Source organism: Rhodnius prolixus, unplaced genomic scaffold (assembly GCF_049639745.1).
Source record: "Rhodnius prolixus isolate KJV_2025 unplaced genomic scaffold, Rpr scaffold_1, whole genome shotgun sequence".
Classification (NCBI taxonomy): Eukaryota; Metazoa; Arthropoda; class Insecta; order Hemiptera; family Reduviidae; genus Rhodnius; species Rhodnius prolixus.
This window is the reverse complement of record NW_027411581.1, coordinates 56,841,046-56,863,687: the sequence shown is the minus strand read 5'-3', so window position 1 is coordinate 56,863,687 and position 22,642 is coordinate 56,841,046.

The window sequence follows — 22,642 nt, the reverse complement described above, 5'->3', positions numbered from 1 at the left end:
CAGCCTATTATTGCAAGGTAGGATATAAATAAATGAGCAAATAAACAAGAAAATATGTATAATATCCGGGAATAAAAACGGCGTGAGTAATAAAAGATAAAAAAAATCAAACTAGGAAGATAGATTGCGCTTCTTTAGGGATGACTTCATGTAATATCCAGTAAACTGTGGATGATCTTCGCTGCTATTTGTAATAACGCGAAATATGTTGAGTTTTTATTTTTATTCATCTTCTGCCTTCCAAATAGATGGTGCAATTTGCTATAATGTAATGCGTTTACAATAATGTTCTATGTTATTTTTAATATTACAAATAATATTTATGATTAATTTTTGTTTTGTTTTGTTTTTCTACACGACTTTATATATGTTTACAGCTTTTTATGCCTAGTGATGGAAACTCGAGGCCAGATAAAACCCAAGGTGAGTAGCATGCAATCTGGATAGAAACCCGCAAAGAACCTTCTCTTACTTTGCTCATTACACAAATTTAAATTGGCACAAATGTTCACTGCACCACTCGATTAACTTCCGTAGAACAAAAAGATGGAGAAATGCGATGAAATAATTGTACATTGTATTTTTAAAATTTCTGTTTATAATACTATATTTATTTTGTAATTTACAATCTGTATAAATATGTACAATAAGTAAATAGGAGGCGAATGAGATGAACTGGTGCGGGAGGAGAGCAGGAGGAGAGAAGCTACCCAGCGGTAGCACTCTCTATAAGAGGGAGGAGAATGTGAGGAGGAGAGAGCGATGAACTGGTGCGGGAGGAGAGCAGGAGGAGAGTAGCTACCCAGCGGTAGCACTCACTATAGGAGAGAGGAGAATGTGAGGAGGAGAGAGCGATGAACTGGTGCGGGAGGAGAGCAGGAGGAGAGAAACTACCCAGCGGTAGCACTCTCTATAAGAGGGAGGAGAATGTGAGGAGGAGAGAGCGATGAACTGGTGCGGGAGGAGAGCAGGAGGAGAAAAACTACCCAGCGGTAGCACTCTCTATAGGAGAGAGGAGAATGTGAGGAGGAGAGAGCGATGAACTGGTGCGGTAGGAGAGCAGGAGGAGAGAAACTACCCAGCGGTAGCACTCTCTATAGGAGAGAGGAGAATGTGAGGAGGAGAGAGCGATGAACTGGTACGGTAGGAGAGCAGGAGGAGAGTAGCTACCCAGCGGTAGCACTCTCTATAGGAGAGAGGAGAATGTGAGGAGGAGAGAGTAGAGATTTAGTTCTTCAGACTGTAAGGAAGTCGCGGGGCCACTGGCGATTCAGTCGGCGAGGAGTATTAAGGGATGTCAGAGGAGGCGAGAGACTGTACAAGAGGATTAGAGCAAGTACAAAGAGCAGTATGGAATTTTTGATATTTAGTCTTGGCGAGTTGGTCTATGAAGGGAATGTTGAGGTCGTTGTGAAGAGTGAGGTTAGTCACCGTAGAAAGGAGCGTCAGCTATCTGTCGGCAGTAGTTTTGATTGAAATGTTTGTACTGTCCGTATGTTTGTAGGTTTGGCTGAAACCTACAGCTCTAGTCCGTAAGTCCACATAGATTTGAGGATAGTATTGTATATATTAATCGTTTGAGTTCAATGGGTAATTTAGAGCGTCGTCCAAGTAGTCTGTAAAGCAGTTTCGCACGTTTCGTCATTGCTTGTCTTTTAAGTCTATGTTAGTGTGTGGGTTCCACGTGAGTCTACTGTGAATATGTTTATAATATAAATTCAAATAAATTTACCGTCATCATTGAGCGCCAGCTACTGAATTTGAGTTGAATTATTGCAATGATTTACATTAGAACACGGAATTATTTAAAAATTGCTTCTGAAATAAATTATTTATTATTTAATAGCCAAAAATGTTTTGTTGTTTAATGGTGTTAATCTTTAGATATTATTTGGGAAAATAAGTACAAAAAGCGTATGTAGCCAAGCGGTTAGAGGCTAGACCCGCAAAGCTAAGATGTATTGTAGGTTAGTGGGTTCGATTCTCCTGGTCTAGGCTTTGGATTTTATTTAATGGTTAATATGAGAAATTTACAGTAAAGTATGTTTGTTAGTCGCCTCCGTCCATGACATCTAATTGTGGTAGTTGGACGTAAAGCCTGCCTGAAAAAATAGGCATTACTTTTCTTTTATTACTATGACTTAACCAAGTGCTTTGACACTTAAATTTAAGATATTTCAAAGTAAAACGGGTTTATAGTTAGTCTCTCAGTCTAAAGTCTCTTCCTTTTTTACCCCCTTGTCTTTAGTGGTACCACAAAAAGCAAGCAGGAGTTAGCTTACTAGTCTGAGGGGGTTGCCAGGTACATAAGAGGCTGTTTGAAAACACAAGGAACAGGATCTACAACCTCAAATCACATCTTTGGTAAAAGATTTCATATTTTCGAAATATCTTGCCGGATATTTTTAAGCTACCTACATGCAGATTGCAGTGAGAAGAATTAACAATTATCAACAGCTGCGATTGTCACGGACACGATCAATTTCAAGTGGTGTATCATGAATTTGAATCACAAACTTTCTTGTACACCACTAACTGATTTTCAAAAACTATTAACACTTCCCTCTAGGAATGGGGAAAAAAGAGAAAGTAAAAAGTCCAATATGTAAAAAATAAATACCACTTTTGGGCATTTAAAAAAAAAAATATCGATGTTTACAGTCCAAGCACGATTTTTTATTTAACTCGTTTGTAAAATATTTAATGAGGTCTTATTATAGAGGTTAACCTCCTCAAGCTTCTAAAAAAAAATGTTCCCATCGCCAAAAAACTTAACATTAATTTGACTTTTATAATCTCATTACTGAAATAACAGTAAATAAAAGTGCCTTTTTTAAAATCTGTAAATAAATAGGGGAAAAAATATCCATATATATTAGGGGAAAAAAAAAAAAAAAATTGAAAGATACAAATATATCTAAAAGTACGGAGCCAAGCGCATCTTAAGATCACCAGCAGAGGAGGATCATCACGAAGTTGTGCCCTCCCGATGAACCTTAAAAGAAAAAAATGAAATAGAAATAAACGCGGCGGTCCAAAGTTGCTTCTTCTATTTCGTTCCACTTGACTACTTGGAAGTGTTAATAGATACTTCTGGACGTCACGCCTTCCGGGACCCTCGTCCACTCTTCTTCCTTCCAAAATGAAAACAGTTCTTGCAGAGAGAGAGAGTGAGAGAGATGTGTGTGTGTGTGTTTGTGAGGCGAAAAAAAAAACGTGAGATCTCAAGCTGTGAACCAGCGTCTTATGTAGTCCTCTTCTTAAAACACAAATCTATGTATGCACGTATGTATTATACATTGCCATGCATGAACGTATGTACCAGAGGTGCACGAGTAATGTATATGTGAAAAAGAGAAATTTCATACTGAAAGAATGATCACTCCTCTCACTAAACTTACCATTAGGTAGCAATCAGTGTGAAAATGATGAAACTATACATTAATCATAGCCCATCATTTATTCTATTGAAGGAATTGATTTATAACTGAATTTAAACTACAGTTATTCCCGGCCGTAAGGATGTTTACCCAGATCTAAAGAACGAAACTGTCTAAAGAGTACAAATAACAGAGACAATGCCTCAGGCTTTATACCGTGAAAACGATTATGGAAGAATTGAAATATTTAAACATTTCTTTTTAAAGAAAAGATGATAATAATCAATTCTCATCAATTTTGCACAAATTTGAAGCGTTTTGTCCCACTTTTCAATATTCTGACATTTCAGAAAGTGCTTTAAAAATGTACCACATTCACAAAGTTCAAATTTAAATTTTCTCAAGAATGATTCTTATTAAGGCACTTAACTGCTATTGTCATTAAGAAAGAATGATTAATAATATGCACAAAATTTTTATTGATTCTGATTAAATACATTATTATACTTCATCTTTCATTACGCTTCATTATCTTTTAATAGCATATCTCCAGCATGTTGCTGCGTTCCTCAACTTCAATCTGTCCACTAATTTAGGAATAATAAACCATTTCAAACTCATAGATTCACTTGGAATCTTAGTTGCAACTCACAATAAGATGAATGATTTTAATCATATTCAAGGCAAAAAAAAAATCATTTCAAGACAATGTCGGCCAAAATATTCAGATTAGGCTTACAAAGCTATTTTGGCACTTGAAGATAAAATAAAGGCAAAAAGTAAATTGCAAGAGTATGGCCAATGGAAAAGAAATATGTTCAGAATGGTTAGAAGGAAAATAGTTCTACTTCCAAAAATAGGAGCTGAGGTACTACAGAGAGAAGAAGGCTAGAAAAATTTAAGTCCGAGGACTTGTGGGGAGGCACCAGCGAAATAAGAGAAGAACAAAAGATATTAATATTGTTTTATTAAGACACTTACAAGTTTCATTATAATGACTTTAACTTTCTATGAGCTTAAATTAATTTAGACATTCATTATTTAATATCTTTGCTTTTATTATCTCAATTATTTTCTCAATTATTTATTTATTTATTTATTTGGCTTCAAAATAACAATTTATAGCCAGAGTACAGCTGTTTTACAATGGTTCAGTTAAACACACGAGCAAAAAGAAACAAAATTACAGAAATGTTTATCTGAATACAAAGTCCCCCTAACGAAACAAACAAATAACAGTTATTATATTAATCTATTTACTCACTTTTATTTATTAATTATTATTATTAACATGCTTAGGGCAGACTCAACTTCTATTCAACAACCACGCAACCACGGCTCAATTTCCCTTCTCAAGGCTAAACAAACTTTCAAATATAAACAGATAGGCCTAATCTGATCCAAACTGGTACAATTCAGTAGAATGTCTAATTTGTCTAATTCTGAATGTTTCCTTGTCAAATCAAACCTCCGTAAATACTTCAGTCTGTAATAAGTAAAAAAGGCACAATCCAGCAATAGATGTTCAATGGTATCTTTAGCGTTATCTGAACTGCACAGGGCACAATTGTTTTCCGGTTTAAAGTCATATTTTGTGTTATCTATTATTAATCTAGGGAATTTTTTACTCATTAACCGTACCTGACATATGGTCTTTAAAAATCCAAAGGGGATATTTAAATTGAGGTAAGATTGTTCACGGTTAAAGCTACTGACGAACCGGATATAACTATTATATCTAATATTGAAAATTTTGTTAATATCAACACTGATCAGATGGGATTTGTACGCATTTATTAAATCATTCTTAGTTCTATTCACTTCCAACTAATCACCGTTTTGCCACAAATCCAAAGCCCCGATTTTTGCTAAGCATCCCTTAAGAAAATTGCACCAATTAAAGGGTAACTGTTGACAACAAGATGATGCATTGTACAATCTATTATAACATAATTTGGGGATACGGTTATTATCCATTTTAAGTAAAGTTAACCACCAGTTAATCGACCTTCTAAAAATCTGAAGCTCCAGGTGTGCTCTACCAGTTTCGTATCTCAACAAAGCATCGGGCGTAGATCTGGGCAATTGCAGGAGTGATTTAAAAAACTTTATTTGAACTTTATCCAGACTATTAGAATACGGAAGTGACCAGACCTCTCCACAATACAGCAACACGCTACTAACCATAGAGTCGAATAGCACCTCCTTGGTTTTCCAAGAGTCCGCTCTGCCCTTACACAGTAATTGTCTGATTTTAGCCACAGCAGCCACCCCCAACGACTCACTATGTGCGCTCGCCTTCTTAAATTTACCATTTGCTGTAAAAATTATCCCTAAATATCTAAAGCTCTTTACTATTTCTATTTCTTTTTTATTATAATAAACATTTTTATGCTTGCCCAACTTTGCTTCCCTATGAAAAGGGAAAATTTTTGTTTTATCTATGCTGACATTCAGCAGGTTGGCATTGCAATATTTATTTAAAAGTTCCAATTTAAATTCCACATCTCGCCAATAATATCCTAAAATGACAATATCGTCCGCGTATAAAAGCATCAAAACGTCATCTTTCTCGTTAATACTGATACCAACTGCTCCATGATTCCTGAAGAACTCAATGATATCGCGTATATATAAGGTGAACAAAAGTGGACTAAGGTTTTCCCCTTGTAGGACCCCCTCTGTAACGTTAAATTCATTTGTTATTTGTCCGTCACATTCAATAAAGAGAGACGCTTCTCTATAGAGGTCTTTAATAACATTAACGGCTTTGCCGTATACAGAAATAGCATTTATTTTTTCCCATAATTTTCCGTGAGAGAGGGAGTCGAAAGCACGCTGGAAATCCACGAAAATCCCAAAGACTTTAGACTTTTTTATACGCAGATGTACGTTCACCAAAGAGGATAACGAAAACACAGCGTCTCTACATCCTCTTTGTTGCCTAAACCCCATCTGCTCCTCGGGGATCAAATTTTTACTCTCAACCCAATCAGTCAATCGCTTGTTTAGAATTTTAGTAAATACTTTGACTAAAGTGTTGACCAGAGCAATACCTCTATAATTAGTGGGCTCGAGAGGACAACCTTTTTTAAACATCATTTTAATTTTAATTTTCCCCCAAGACTCGGGCACTTTCTCTCTGGCGAGAATAGTAGAACAAACGATATAAATATACTTATTTCGTTTTTTTTTTTTATCTTGGGGTTCAAATTTGCAAAGTATTGGATCCAACAAAGATTATTTCTAACACCAATAGGGGAACCGCTTGATTGTATTTATCAAGGTATAAAATGTTGGACTAAGATCGTAAATAAAAATTAATGAGTTGAACAAACAAGTCTATCTAGAAATTAAAGAACTCTTCTGAACGACAGATTATTAGAAAGAGACTGATTGCTGGGAAAGAAGATTTCTGAGTACAAGTTGACGATGTGGTACCTATCGGAGACTTGAAAGCTAAGTGTACATCAAGTAAAATAGATCGCAGAGGTAAAAGAAAAACACTAATGTTGCTATTGACGAAATGTATATCCTTTTAACATGCCTCCTTAGCTAGAAAATCACATTATTATATGTTAATAGATGATCTCTAACCCTCTGGCGCTTCAGGCGACGCCCAGCGTTTTAAGGAAGAGTGGCAGATTAGGAGATTGGGATAGATGAAAAGGATAGAGTGGAATTTCCTGTGACTAGATATAACCAGATCAGACAAGCCACGGTAGCCGAGCGGGTTAAGAGGCGAGACCTGCAAAGCTAATATGCATTGTGGTACTGGGTTCGATTCCCCGGTCTTGGCCTTGGATTTTATTTAATGGTTAAATGAGAAATGAGTAAAGTACGTTTGCTAGTCGCCTCCGTCCACCGACACCTAGTAAATGGTAGTTGGACGTTAAGCCCCGCCTGAAAAAATAGGCGATTACTTTACTTGTTTTTTAACCAGATCAGACAAGAAGGATATTGTGAGGTCATCATTGAAGGTAAGGTTAGAGACATAAAAGAGAGCGCCGCCCGCAAGTTGGTGGAGAATTTCGGTCCGAAATGACTGGATGCGGCGAGAATTGACAGGCTTGGAAAGAAGCTTCAACACCTTCAAACCGAAGTGGGGCGTTCCAGGAACCTATGCGGCAGAGAAAGAAACAATACGATTAGCGAAAATTTGTGTGCCATCTAGCTGAGTGTTAGATAAAAGTAGATTGCAACTGCTGCTTCGGATATCACCTTTCGACGATCACACACTCTCTGGTAAAATCTTCAGAAATAGAAATAATGAACTGAAATTCACCAAACATCCAAATTAATTGAGCCATGATTCAGCCAGTGCTGAAAAGTATATTATTTACTCTTGAAAGTAAAGCTCGGTAGTAGAGTGGATAAATATAAATAACTCTATGGAAGTGAAAAGAAGAAGATAGTAAATGATACCGCAATAGAGAACGGCCTTCAACATTCACTGGTCTCCTTTTTAATAACATTGTTGTGGAGGGGAGAGGTGCAATATTAAAGTGTAGCTAGTGCACTTTTAAGATGCATCAACAACAGCGCAGTAACTCATACTGGTGAAATACGTACCGTGGTTAAGATTTTATAACAAATCGAAAATAAAAATTTAATTGCGAGTGTTTAATGCAGTTTCTGTTAAGAGTATTCGTGTAAATTCTAATTTTAAAATTTAAAAAGAACGATACAGGAGGGCTAAAGTATTAATATTATTTTGGGAATAATTTTGGATTTAAGATTCCCTGCAACAAAAGCTCGGTTTTATGAAAATCATGAGAATCCAGTTTTGGATAAGTATACTTCAGCGTGACACTAGTTAATCCGAAAATTTCTGCTTTAGAAGGATACAGAGGGCGCTGCATTGTACTGGTGCAATAGATGCAGAAAACATTTGATACGAGTAGAATGGTTTCATTTAATACGAATTCAGCGTGAGCGTCCATATTCGTTGAATGTTCAGAAAACCCTCCGTGTCTGTTAAATTTCAGCACATGAGCCTTGCGTTCGACACGCATTGCCGGTCATGAGCTAATGAGACGCTTTTTCCAGAGCTAAATCCCACAGAATCCTTAATATTGTAGATGCAATGCTCTATGCAACAACATTACCGATAATTAACTTCTTTTGTACTAGCCAAACGTCAAGGGTTACTCTGGAGATTGTCGAGACCCGCAAAGCTAATATGTATTGTGGTACTGGGTTCGATTCCCGGTCTTTAGGCCTTGGATTTTATTTAAATGTTAATAAAAGAAATTTACAGTAAAGTATGTTTGCTAGTCGTCTCCGTCCACGAAACCAAATTGGTAGTTGGATGTAAAGCCCGCCTAAAAAAATAGGCAATTACTTTACTTGTTGGAGATTGTCAATACCATAATCGCTATTTCTGGATCATTTCCTTAGCTGGCATCATATTCAGACTGGCTCTTATTATGGTAATCCTAAATCAATCGCATCTGGATCCTCATGTCCCATTTCTCAAAAATCTCATCTTAGGTTTAATTTTCTGGATTTTAAGAATTGGTGTTTGAGCACATATGTAAGTGTCGCAGAGATGATTAGAGCTTGCCCTTAAACCGAATCTGTTGCGCGTATCATCTTTGCAGTCCTTATGTTCATTGCATGAGAGTTGAGAATGAGATATGGTGTCACATGGTTTGTCAGATTAGGGCGTCAAAATCCCGGAAGTCAATTAAGGTGTTTCTGGAAGATTTTCCGACTTGCCAACTGACTTCCGAACTGCCATCAAGTTCAACTTCTTTAATGGAGAGTAACAAGAACATTTGTACTCCAAACAAAAAAAAAAAAATGATGTGGGACGTTTAATGATTCATGTTGACTCATTTCCAGAAATAGAAGAGATCTGCTGGTATCGCTGAAGTACTTCCATCTCTTCGTGGTGCCGTTGTTGTCCCCCCCCCCCCGAGAATGTAACAAATGGTAAAACACAGAAATAGGAGGAATATATGTGTTTCGTTTTGCTGGACAACATTTACACATGCATATCCCTTCGCTGTTTAATCACATGAACAGAGGGACTCGTGTTGTGCGAACTATATCTACAAATGTTTCCAAGTTATCTATCCAAAGAGTAACCTACACACTTTTCTCGCACAAGATCTAGTCACCAACTCTTAAAAAAACTTATTATGTATTTACTCTCTTCTACACACCTACAGACAAAAAGGTATACACATCTAAAACTAACAATTTTTCTTCTCACTCTGGCGTCTTGCCTACATCAGAGTCTCTAGCTCGCGGCCACAGATGGCCAAAGGTTTATCTAGGAGAAAGGGGAAAAAAATAAAGATCAAGAAACAAGAAAAGAAGATACCCACATGACAACTGGACATGTCCAAGTATTAGTGCCAACTTGGATTTACACTTATGTAAAGCATTTATTTACTTAGTACACATAAATAATACTGACACTAACACACTCTCAGTACTTAGTCACTCTCTCTCACTTGCTCTCAGTGAGTTCCTTTCGCTCTCTCCTTATTCAAATACTACCCTTACAGAGGAATAAAAGCACATCTGCCAGGAGATTTTATTACTTCTGTAATAATCGGAGCCATTTTGTTTTCTATTTTATTGATGACATGTTACGTGCATATATGACGATTACTTATGCCAATAAAATCTAAAGAGTGGCAGGTTCATTCCAAAGAAGATATTTACCTGCAATAACAGCTGTTTTATATGTTTCTTGTGATTGTTCGTAGTTTATGTCAAATTTAAATGTTCTAAATATTTCTTTGATGTGAATTTTAAGTGTAGAAGATTATAGATTTTATTAGATTAAAACGGTGCGCGTTCGGCTGAACTACGAGGGTCGTTTGAAAAGTCCGTGCAAGTCAGAGAGATAGCACTACTGGCGTGTATCGAGGTTATATTTAGTTAGTAGCATCTCTTGGAAGAACACTCACCAAGTTTCAGCCAGATCGGTCTATTTCTTTGTGTTTGGCATTCGTTTGAATCGAGGAAGTCGAGTGATTTTCAAAAAATGGACGAAAAAGAATTTCGTGTGTTGATTAAACACTACTTTATGAAAGGCAAAACGCCTCAGGAGACTAAAGAGAAGCTTGATAAACATTATGGTGACTCTGCACCTTCGATTAGAACAGTTTATAAGTGGTTTCAAAATTTTCGGAGTGGCCATATGGGCACAAGTGACGCTGAACGTTCTGGACGCCCTGTTGAGGTTACTACTCCAGAAATCATTGATAAAATCCATGATATGGTGATGGATGACAGAAGAGTGAAGGTGCGTGAGATTGCTAGTGCTGTGGGCATCTCGAATGAACGGGTACATAATATTTTGCATCAACATTTGGACATGACAAAGCTATCCGCAAGATGGGTGCCGCGATTGCTCACGCTTGACCAAAAACGAAATCGTGTGAAGTGTTGCAAGGACGGTTTGCAGCTGTTCCAGAAGAATCCGCAGGACTTTAAGCGTCGTTTCGTCACTGTGGATGAAACATGGATACATCACTACACTCCTGAGACCAAAGAACAATCTAAACAATGGGTTATCAAGGGGGAATCTGCGCCAAAAAAGGCGAAGACCGTTCTTTCGGCCGGAAAGATTATGGCGACTGTCTTTTGGGATTCGCAAGGAATAATCCTCATCGACTATCTGGAAAAGGGTGAAACTATTACAGGTGCATATTATTCATCGTTATTGGAACGTTTGAAAACCGAGCTGCAAGAAAAACGCCCACGATTGGCCCACAAAAAAGTCCTTTTCCATCACGACAACGCACCAGCTCACACCTCAGCAGTTGTGGTCGCAAAATTAATGGAAATAGGGTTCCAACTAGTTTCACATCCCCCCTATTCTCCAGACTTGGCTCCCTCGGACTACTATTTGTTCCCCAATATGAAGAAATGGCTGGCGGGAAAAAGATTTTATTCAAACGAGGAGGTGATTGCAGAAACGAATGGCTATTTTTCAGACTTGGACAAATCCTATTATTCGGAAGGGATCAACAAACTAGAGCAGCGTTGGACGAAGTGTATAAGCTTAAAAGGAGACTATGTTGAAAAATAAAAAAGGTTTACCCCAAAAAATTAAGTAGTTTTTATTTTTGCACGGACTTTTCAAACGACCCTCGTATATCTCCGGATATCAGGTGTATTCTCACCTGCAAAAAAAAACCTCGAAGATAGAGAAGGTTTGTGCTGGCGACAATGCACGATAACCTGCGAGGAGTAATGAAATACAATAGGCAGTACGGTTTATTCTTTTATCCTCGGCGAGATTATTCCAAATTCTGGATTTTTCCCATAGGTTGCAAATGTCATGGGTCTTCATCACCGGAAGCAATTCATGGAGTGGTTTGACGAGGAACCATTTGAATCAAATTGTTCAATTATGCCTTTCAAGACAGCTGTCTTGCCTTTTGTAGGTCTAAAGGAAGAAAAACTTTCCTTCTTACTAGCTCAATATTGGGCTCAAGCTTTTACCCAAGAATATCTAATTTGGGGATCTCCTAGTCCCCTCAAAAAATTGGTATTTTGGTACATCTGCAGAGTGCTATTGGTGTGTGTGTCATTACCTGGAATCTTCCACTTCTGATATTACACTTCCAAAAAAGATGTCACCATGCAAAATTTAATGTCACTCTGACAAACGTCAAAATAAAAATACTGACACACACTGCGCTCTATTTACAATTCTTTCTATTAAAAAGTGATTATTTTTTTTTAAACATCTAAATTTTTACTTAGTATTTAGTTTTTTGTGCACCAACCCAATGGATGTATTATTTATTTTGTTACTAATTAATTGAATATGTTGGTAGAAAGTATTAAATCAAATGAAATTGCTAATAATGTCTATCAAATTCATACTAAGTTATGGGATTGGCTAAAAATTCGTTTCTTTGCAGGTACTGAATTTGTTGGATGCCAAGTAGATCTCAGTACTATATCTCCGGATATCAGGTGTATTCTCGCCGGCAAAAAAACCTCAGTAATCACTCGAAGAGAGAGAAGAGGGAAGGGATTAGCTATGAGGTTAGCATACTGGACTCCCACGCGGAGGTCCCGGGTTCGAATCCAGCAGCTGACCCTTAGATTTCCTCTTCCTAGGAGCTTCTTACAGCTCACTGTCCGGTGATGGACAGTGTTGTCTGTAACGAGAGAACACTGTCCGGAGGCCGGCAGTGCACTGGAAAAAGCTCCGGGCGCTAATGACCTCAGCTGTTGATGCGCCAAAAAAAAAAAAAAAAAAGAGAGAGAAGATTTGTGCTGGCGACTATTCACGATAACTGGCGATTAATGAAGTCGCCAATAGGCAGTAGGGTTTATTCTTTAATTCTCGGCGAGATGGGCGTCGTCACCCATTATTCCAAATTCTGGACTTTACCCATAGGTTGCAAATGTCATGGAATGGTCTTCATCACCGGAGGCAATTCATGGAATGGTTTGACGAGGAACCATTTCAATCAAATTGTTCAAACGATTCTAATCGAAGTGTAATCAAATTGTTGCCAAAATTATCACTTTGAAAACGATTAAAAACCGTTTCAAGTTGTTCTCGTTTCAAGAGCATCCTCCCCATACATGATCTTGTCGAGTAGCCTCTGCGGCTGAGGCTATCCCTTGTTAAACTCGTATATGAGGAAATGCCTGAGGTGATACTTCAGGTTTACTTGACATACTTCAGGACCTGTAATCAGTCTCTGTTTTAGCGACAATGCCATAGCTACATAATTCTCTGTAGCAGTTATCAATATCTTGTAATTATGTATATTGAATTAGAACGGCACGAATTTATAGAGGAACCCCATAACAGAAAATTTTGTTAAAGAATTTAATAATAGTGATGTACCACCTAAGTCAAGAATTCTATAAACAAATCCAAAAAAAAAAATTAAATACTCTGCCACGGAGGAATTAAAAGTAGGTAAGTACATACCAGGTAACCTCTTACATCTAGTTTAGATCCTGACTAGGAAAGAACGTGTTATCATTCAGATAAAAAGGCCGGACTGTTCTCACGGATCGCTTCTGGAATTCCGTGATCGTTTTTGGATAGAAGCAAGATAGTTTAGTAGAAAGACAGAGATAGAATGAGTGGATTGTTAAAGAAGTAGAAGAAGCAGAAGAAAAAAAAAAGGAGACGAAGAACAGGAGTTGAGGGGAAATCGAGACAGTTCATTTGCTCTAAACAGAGAGGGAATAAGAGAGAGAGAGAAAAAAATTAACTGTTTAAAGAGAATTAACAACAAAGAGAAATTTTGGTTGAGAGAGAAGGTTAAAAACGATAAGTATTCGTTCCATATGGAGAAGCGTCGTGAACTAGCACAGCTACAGAAGAAGAAATAACTAACCTTAGCGGAGAAGAGCTAGACCAGAGAAAGAGATTGTAAGAGTTGTAAAGCAGGTGTTAGTAGTTCGCTGCAAGACCCTCCCAGATCGTGATTACCATCCTCTACTAGTCGGGGGCAATTCTTCCCTTCCATCTCCCCATCGAAATAAGAAAAGAAAAAAGAATGAATAAAAATTACTACAAAACTAAATGCGAGAATTTCCAGAAAAGAGAATGGCAATATGATGACAATGATGATAAGGGGCCAATAATACAAGCACAAGGCGGGAGAGATCACAAAGGAAGAAGATATTTTTCTCGCATACATTTAAATAGTTCGAAAATTCGAGAGAGTGGAGAGAAGGCAAACTACGCGGAGAAGTCGCTTTTATAAGTCACGACTTAAAAATCTAACATTTATAGAATAACTTCAAAATGACAGCCAATTCAATGTCATTTCTTTAATATATTCCTTGGTTAAATAAATCAAATTAGATATATATTAAATCTTTAAAAATACATTAAATGGCATTATACTTACAAAATAGAAAATTAAAATACCGATCTAACTTGTTGCTCTAATTTTTTTTTTATTTTTGCGTTTATTTGTGCTACAATCAGCGCGTTAGCGCTATAAGTAACAGTGATAACCGAGTAACAAATGATAATTAACGAGTGGAGAAGTTACCGCAGTGGTAACACTCCCAAATATTAGATGGTTAGTCACTCTCTTCACTGGAGAGGAGATCACGAGGCCACTGTCTTTTAAGACGTCTTGTCCGGATTGTCAGGAAGAGTTCTAGAAGAAAGATTTTTAGCTAGAAAATTTATATGAGATAGCAGGTTGAAGTGGAGTTTTCTGCATCTTGTTTTAGCAACTTGTGTGACAAAAGGATTGTTAAGGTCGGTGTGTATAGTTAGGTTGGAGAGATAAAAAAGGAGCGTGTACTACAGTTCGAAGTATTTTAGATTGTAGAGATTGAAACCTTTGGAGATTGGAGCGTTTGGTTGAACCTCACAGCTCTATTCCATACGCCCAGGTGGGTTTCAAAATAGAAGTATAAATTAGTCTTTTGTTGTCCAGAGTCAAGAGTGAAGGTGATATTTTGAGACTTGCTTTCATTAAGTTTAATAGCCCATCTGTTTCTAAAATTAAATATTTTTATTTACACCTTGACTTCAACCTAGATGAAATGGGAAAAAGAATTATAAGTTAATATCAATGATTTCGTGCATCACAACAAGCTTATATATTCTGTTCATTCTGGCTGATTTCAGATTTTCATCCATCTTTAGAGGTTAAATCTTCCGGAGAAATTAAGCGGAAGTTAGTGCCATTTTTGTTACCACAATATCTGATTGAATATGAACGAAGATTACAGTGTGTACGTAGTAAATTACATTTTCTGCACCTATATACGTACATGGATAGATAAATAGATAGACAAATGTAAGATTATTGAAACTATATGTAAATTTAGGCAAAATTAATATTGCTCTACAACAAAAATTATTAACTCTTAGCATATTGATGAATCCGTTTGTCCAAGGTGCAATTCTAACAATCAAGAATCCGATTGTATTTAGTAAAACTACATCCGGTGGCTTTCTATTACCGCAACATAATGTGAACGTAAATGTCACTTAAATGACTAAAAATTGGGCAATTACAAAATTTAATTATTTCAATTTCAGTCAGAGATTTTGGAAAAGATTTTTAATAGAAAAATTTGAGGTTATCACTTTAAAAAAATTCGCTAGAAAACTAGGAAAAATTCTATTAAATGTTAATTCTGATAATTTAACAGATTTTTCTTTACAACAAGATAAACGCTTCCGGTTGCAAAACTTATATTTAAGAAATAAAATTACGAAATAAATTGGGCAAAGTGGTTTTTTTTTTTTTAAATTTCAATTAGACAAACTAGGGAGATAAATAGGGACATGTAAGTACCTTGTCACACGTCACAGAAAGTGAGAGAGATGATACCTAGAAGAGAGCAAACAACAGAGAGAGAGTAGATTTACTTGAAAAGTTGGAAACTGCTATCTGTATGTGTGTGCTGTGATGACCGTAGCGTGCTCTACGCTCTCATGGAAGATTATGCAATGTTTTGTTTCTCTTTCTCTCGCCTCTCAACGAGATAAATACACTAATACACTCTCTTAGCACTGTTTCCATAAAGTTCAGACACTACTACCTCATTGACTGTAACGTCTAACGTTACTATGAATCCTTGGGCTAGAAGATTCCCACGTTAGAGACGGTGGCGGGGAATAGTGAAAGACTGGGTTGGCAAAAGTGGTTCTCTAAGAAGAATTAGAATGTTGACCATTTCCGAATCATACTGACTCACATATGTACATAATTCACCTACACGATACGTAGGTATTGTATTTATAAAATAAATTTTCAAGTTTAAGTGAATAAATTTGTATTATGTCTGATAATTACAGTAGTTAACCTATTTTATTTGTATTATGCAAGGTCAGTATATTTATTTATCATATAAAAGAGAAATTGCCATTTATTCGAAACTTTCGACGTAGAAACTATGTCGTTTTCAGACCTTGTCCTGATCAATTACCATCCCGATTGGTTTTGATGTCATAATTTTAGAATAGAATAGAATACTAGATGGGACGGCACCACAAAAGACTTATTGTGCCATCCCCTTCTTAGTTCTAGTAAGCGAACCCTCCCCTATTAAAGAGGTTGAGGACTTTCCCTACTAGTTTTTTTTGCGCTACTATCTCCTTCGGCCTCAGCGTTCTAAAGGTTTCATAGTGTTTGCGCAACATGGATCAACTATGGAACAACAGGTGAGAGGCTGTTTCCACCTCTTCCTGACATAATCTGCACAACGGCTCCGAGCTGATAAGCCCCACCTTGCGCAGATGCTTCTTGAACCTACCGTGCCCCGTGAATAGGCCTGTAATCAGAGCAAAACTGATTTCTACCTAAGCACAGGGTCTCTTTGGTCTTTTGCTTACACAGCCAAGGCATCACGGTCTTGCTGTGTCATAATTTTAACTGTTCTTAATCAATTTTTTATGGTAGTTGGAATAAAACTGTTTATTTCTATGGCTCTGACAGTTTTTGGTACTCAAACCAAAATTTGATACCATGTAAGTGAATGTTAGAATACAGTTCAAATTATGTAATCAAAACTAATATGCGATTGTTAATTAATCAGTATAAGCCTTAGAGATGACCTGATCACTAACTGTCATTACCAAAGAACAAAACTAATAAAAATGAGTCTAAAGTCGGCAATGATTTCTGCCCCCATTTAATGAATCAATCAGTCTAACTACAACAAAAGATATTTTATATATTTTGGCTAAATTTTATAAATATTTTTTACAATTACTTTCCCATCTTAAGAGGAAATATTGCAATACTTAGACTTAGATTTTGGACATTACACATCAAATACATTATTTTTTAGATGTCCAGTGTACGAAAATGAGGTTTTATGAGTACCTTCAAGCCTCTCCTATGCATAAATATCCACCAAAATTTAAGTATCGTATGATGTCTGTAATAAGGTTTTAGTCAAAATCGATCTATCAAAAGAGTTTTCTGTATACGAGGGTCGTTTGAAAAGTCCGTGCAAAGTCAGAGAGATAGCACTACTGGCGCGTATCGAGGTTATGTTTAGTTAGTAGCATCTCTTGGAAGAACACTCACCAAGTTTCAGCCAGATCGGTCTATTTCTTTGTGTTTGGCATTCGTTTGAATCGAGGAAGTCGAGTGATTTTCAAAAAATGGACGAAAAAGAATTTCGTGTGTTGATTAAACACTACTTTATAAAAGGCAAAACGCCTCAGGAGACTAAAGAGAAGCTTGATAAACATTATGGTGACTCTGCACCTTTGATTAGAACAGTTTATAAGTGGTTTCGAAAATTTCGGAGTGGCCATATGGGCACAAGCTGAACGTTCTGGACGCCCTGTTGAGGTTACTACTCCAGAAATCATTGATAAAATCCATGATATGGTGATGGATGACAGAAGAGTGAAGGTGCGTGAGATTGCTAGTGCTGTGGGCATCTCGAATGAACGGGTACATAATATTTTGCATCAACATTTGGACATGACAAAGCTATCCGCAAGATGGGTGCCGCGATTGCTCTCGCTTGACCAAAAACGAAATCGTGTGAAGTGTTGCAAGGACGGTTTGCAGCTGTTCCAGAAGAATCCGCAGGACTTTAAGCGTCGTTTCGTCACTGTGGATGAAACATGGATACATCACTACACTCCTGAGACCAAAGAACAATCTAAACAATGGGTTACCAAGGGGGAATCTGCACCAAAATAGGCGAAGACCGTTCCTTCGGCCGGAAAGATTATGGCGACTGTCTTTTGGGATTCGCAAGGAATAATCCTCATCGACTATCTGGAAAAGGGTAAAACTATTACAGGTGCATATTATTCATCGTTATTGGTCCGTTTGAAAACCGAGCTGCAAGAAATTGGCCCCCACAAAAAAGTCCTTTGCCATCACGACAACGCACCAGCTCACTCCTCAGCAGTTGTGGTCGCAAAATTAATGGAAATAGGGTTCCAACTCGTTTCACATCCCCCCTATTCTCCAGACTTGGCTCCCTCGGACTACTATTTGTTCCCCAATATGAAGAAATGGCTGGCGGGAAAAAGATTTTATTCAAACGAGGAGGTGATTGCAGAAACGAATGGCTATTTTTCAGACTTGGACAAATCTTATTATTCGGAAGGGATCAACAAACTAGAGCAGCGTTGGACGAAGTGTATAAGCCTAAAAGGAGACTATGTTGAAAAATAAAAAAGGTTTACCCCAAAATATTAAGTAGTTTTTATTTTTGCACGGACTTTTCAAACGACCCTCGTACCTTACAGTCTCGTCTAGTTACAAAAATCCATCATACTTAAATATGAAGTCTGTAATAAGGTTTTAGTCAAAATCAATCTACCAAATAAGCTAATGATTCCTTTTGATTCCATTCTCTGACAGGAAATAATCTTTTATCGTTCTTCTAACTGTGTGCTGTCATTACATATAATAATTCTAATGCGGGAAAATTTCTTTGATTAAAATTGTAACCAATTCGATTTTTGGTAAATCATGAAGAGGTTTAACAACTTTTCATCCCAGCTTATTCCCATATTTGTGTAAGTACTTAATTAATTACAAAACTTTGAAATAACTTAATGGCAGCAAAGTGCAATAATTGTGAAAATAACTTTACTCCAATAATCACAAGTATGCTTTAAAAAAAAGAAAAGAAAAAATGAAGATCAAATGGAAGAAGTTCAAAAAAGCAAACAAACAAATACAGAGAGGAAAAGTAGAGACGATAATCAAGCAAAAACTGGGGCAAGTTCGAAGCGTGTGCACTCGAGCGGTAAATCTTTGATAACTAGACTATAAATAAGTCAAGGAAGACCCCCGGACTCCACTAGGAACGGTTCATCACCATCACGTTCCTACGTACCTAGCAACCGGCTCTTTGTAATCACATATTATATTTACTGGTCATTCTTTACCTATTTATTTATTTTCTCACATATATTTTATTTTTAATTCGCTTACTTTTTTATTTTCATGTACATAAAGGTGAATAAAATACACACTAACATAAATTAATCGATTTTATCGAGCAACACCTTATAAATATTGTGATTACTTAGATAACCATGTCACAGATTCATCTTAAGCAAACATCGACTGGAGTAGTTACACTATCTTGTAAACTAAAGCCGGATATCTTGCGAAAGTAAATCGATTTATAGGATTCTTCTATATTGTTTTTGTCTAAATTAGGAAAAAAAAGACTAATGAATATTTGATCTGATTTCCCATGATGGATTTCTTTAATGGGATCAACCACTCCGTAAGGACGCAACTAAATAGGACATCCTGCCGACTAATGGCATTGCATGGACTTCCCGAACAGGAGAACGCACTGAATCACTTTTCATGTGGTGTTAGAATTGGTGAATGACCATTCACGTTTTTTCTTTGGCGTTAAGTAAAGTAATCGCCCATTTTTTTTTCAGGCGGGGCTTAACGTCCAACTAACCAATTAGGTGTCGTGAACGGGAACAAATTTTTTCTAACAAATATAAAACAATCATACGCGGGATTCGAAATGGAAATCTCCCACTTACGAAGCCACGCTCTTGATCACTACACCAACACCCGCCCCCATTAAGTCGCGTCAACATCTGAGTTCATTAGCCCCAAATTACGAAATTATAATTTATTTTTTTTTTAGAATTTTTACAAAGAGATTTATTAATTTTGATAATATGTACATGGATATTCACTGTAACATAATGATGTCGTGAATGAATGCGTAACGTCACAGCCTCAAAATCCCATAAATACCCTGAGAAACAGTTTCTAGCCAAATTGATTCAAGTAAAGCTCAAAACGTAGATATCCGACGGAAGCTCAAATTAGAATATCTCCTCGAGATATAAGGAAAAGTAAAAGTTAGTCAATCTACGACAAAAATGCATTTTTAACAACTTTATATAAGTTTTTAAGCAAATAATAAGCAAACAACACGACAGGAGAGTAGATAAAGAAAGAAAATGCAACTACTGCTAGGAAGTGACGTCACAGCACCTCAACAGGATCCATCACCGTATAATCAGGAAACAGCCAGTTTTTTTTTTTTTTTTTTTTTTTTTTTTTTTGGCGCATCGACTGCTTGGCCATTAGCGCCCGAAACAGCCAGTTATAAATAATTCAGTATCTTAAACTGTATGTATATCCAATATTATCTTTAGCAGTGTTTCTCTGTTTGTTTTTTATTCCAATATTTTTTTAGAAAGTGCAATACATTATTTTAATATTTGGATAGAAACATGAATGCGCACTTATGGTTTTTCCACCTACGGTTTGAGCTGTTTCCGTTTTAGATCAGAAATATCGTGCAGGGGTGTAAATGGAGGACTTTTACACGACGAAATAGATAAAAGCTACATTCGAATTTTTAAAAAATGAACAATAAGATAAGCAAACTTCTAGAGATAACAATATTGATTTTGAAATTTAAAATAAACATCTACAGATTCAATAGCATTCATTATTCATTCACAAAAATAAAATCTAGAACCTATCTAGAAATGCCAGAGCATGCCACGTTCACTCTTCGGCGGGGCTCCGGTCTTCCTGTCTTCTTTAACAGCATCTTCTCCGTGGGCCTGTTGCGTTACCGTGGCTTCTTCGTAGACAAGCGCATCACTTAGAGCCCACACATTAGACTTGAGAGACAAGCGCAATAGTAAAACGAGCGAATCTTCTTTAGACGTTGCTAAATTTCTTGTAGAATCCCATACAATCCTCAAACCTATGTAGACTTTTTACGGACTACGGAAGTAGGGAGACAAGCGCAATAGTACGAGTAAAACGAGCGAATCTTCTTTGGACGTCGCTAAATTGCTTATAGAATCCCATACAATCCTCAAACCTTTGTAGACTTTTTACGGACTACGGAAGTAGGGTACTGACAAACCTACAAACTTACGGAATCTTACGGTAGCCGAGCGGTTAAGAGGCGAGACCTGCAAATCTAAGATGTATTGTGGTACTGGGTTCCCGATTCTCGGTCTTTAGGCCTTGGATTTTATTTAATGGTTAATAAAAGAAATTTACAGTAAAGTATGTTTGCTAGTTGCCTTCATCCACGACACTTAATTGGTAGTTGACAGATAATAATCCTTACTCTCCACAACGATCTCAACATCCAATTTGTAATCCACGCCAAGACGAAATATCACAAGTTCCGAACTGTTCTCTCTACTTGCTCTAATCCTTCTTACTGTACTCCTTCACTATCATTACCGACAATCCAAAGTCAGTTGCCCCAGGACTTCCTTGAGGCCTGAAGGTCATCGTCATCATCGATTTCCTGCAGAGAGGTGCTACCCCTTTAGTTTCTCTACTTCTGGTCTTCACGAACCATTTCAATTATCAGAATCATATTGTTTTTTAAAAAAATTATATAAATCTAACAGGCGTTGAAGTCATACAAGCAGGATCTTTTCAACGTGAACTAAGCTCACGGAGAATTCAGTTTTGTAATATGTATCCAAAAATATAATAACTTCCTGATATTTAGGCCTTTTTTGATTTCACCATCTGTAGTAATTATCCATCTACATATCTTCTCTGTAGCGACCTCACAAGAGGGATTTTTCTGTGATCTTGGCGTCGCTGTGGGTATTCCAGTCATATAAAACGAACAATTCTTATTCTCACAGGTAGTTGTTGGGTATCCACAAACAAACTTTTGCATGTACACAATTAACAAGTTACAGACTCCCTCTCTCAAATCTACCCACTAGCGCTTCATTGCAAGGGTATGAAGAAATTCTTCGCGCTTCATAATGTTTTACTTTAAGAAATTCTTCACTGAAAATCATCTCGCAAGTTTAAATCGTCAAAATATAATCTATTCAAGAAATCATTACGCCAGTACTTTCATTAGTCCCACAAAGATTCCATGAAGTCAATGAAATTCAATACAACCTTTGTTTTGCCCTTAGCTAAATGTTTACCACGCAAACAAAAGTGGGACATAAACCCATCCTAGGGCTAAGATCTGGGTTATAAACAGGGCAAGGAAGAAGTTTAAACACCAGTACATTAATTTTTAAGACAGTTTGACAAGTAAAGTGTTGCATTATGATGCTGTGAAAGAGCTTTGATCTCCTCTAAACAGGGGCAACTTCGGCCAAACCTTCATGAACCCATATAGGGCTGAATATGGTCTAGAAGAGATGGCTAATCCCTAGGTAATCAACTCGGAATATGAACTAAGGAGACGAAAGATTTTTATCACACTCTATTACTTCTCGATTTAATCTTATCAAATACTTCTCTCCGATAAAATATATTCTGGTCTCTCATTTACTAAATAATCATCACAGAGTGTTGTAAAATAAAACA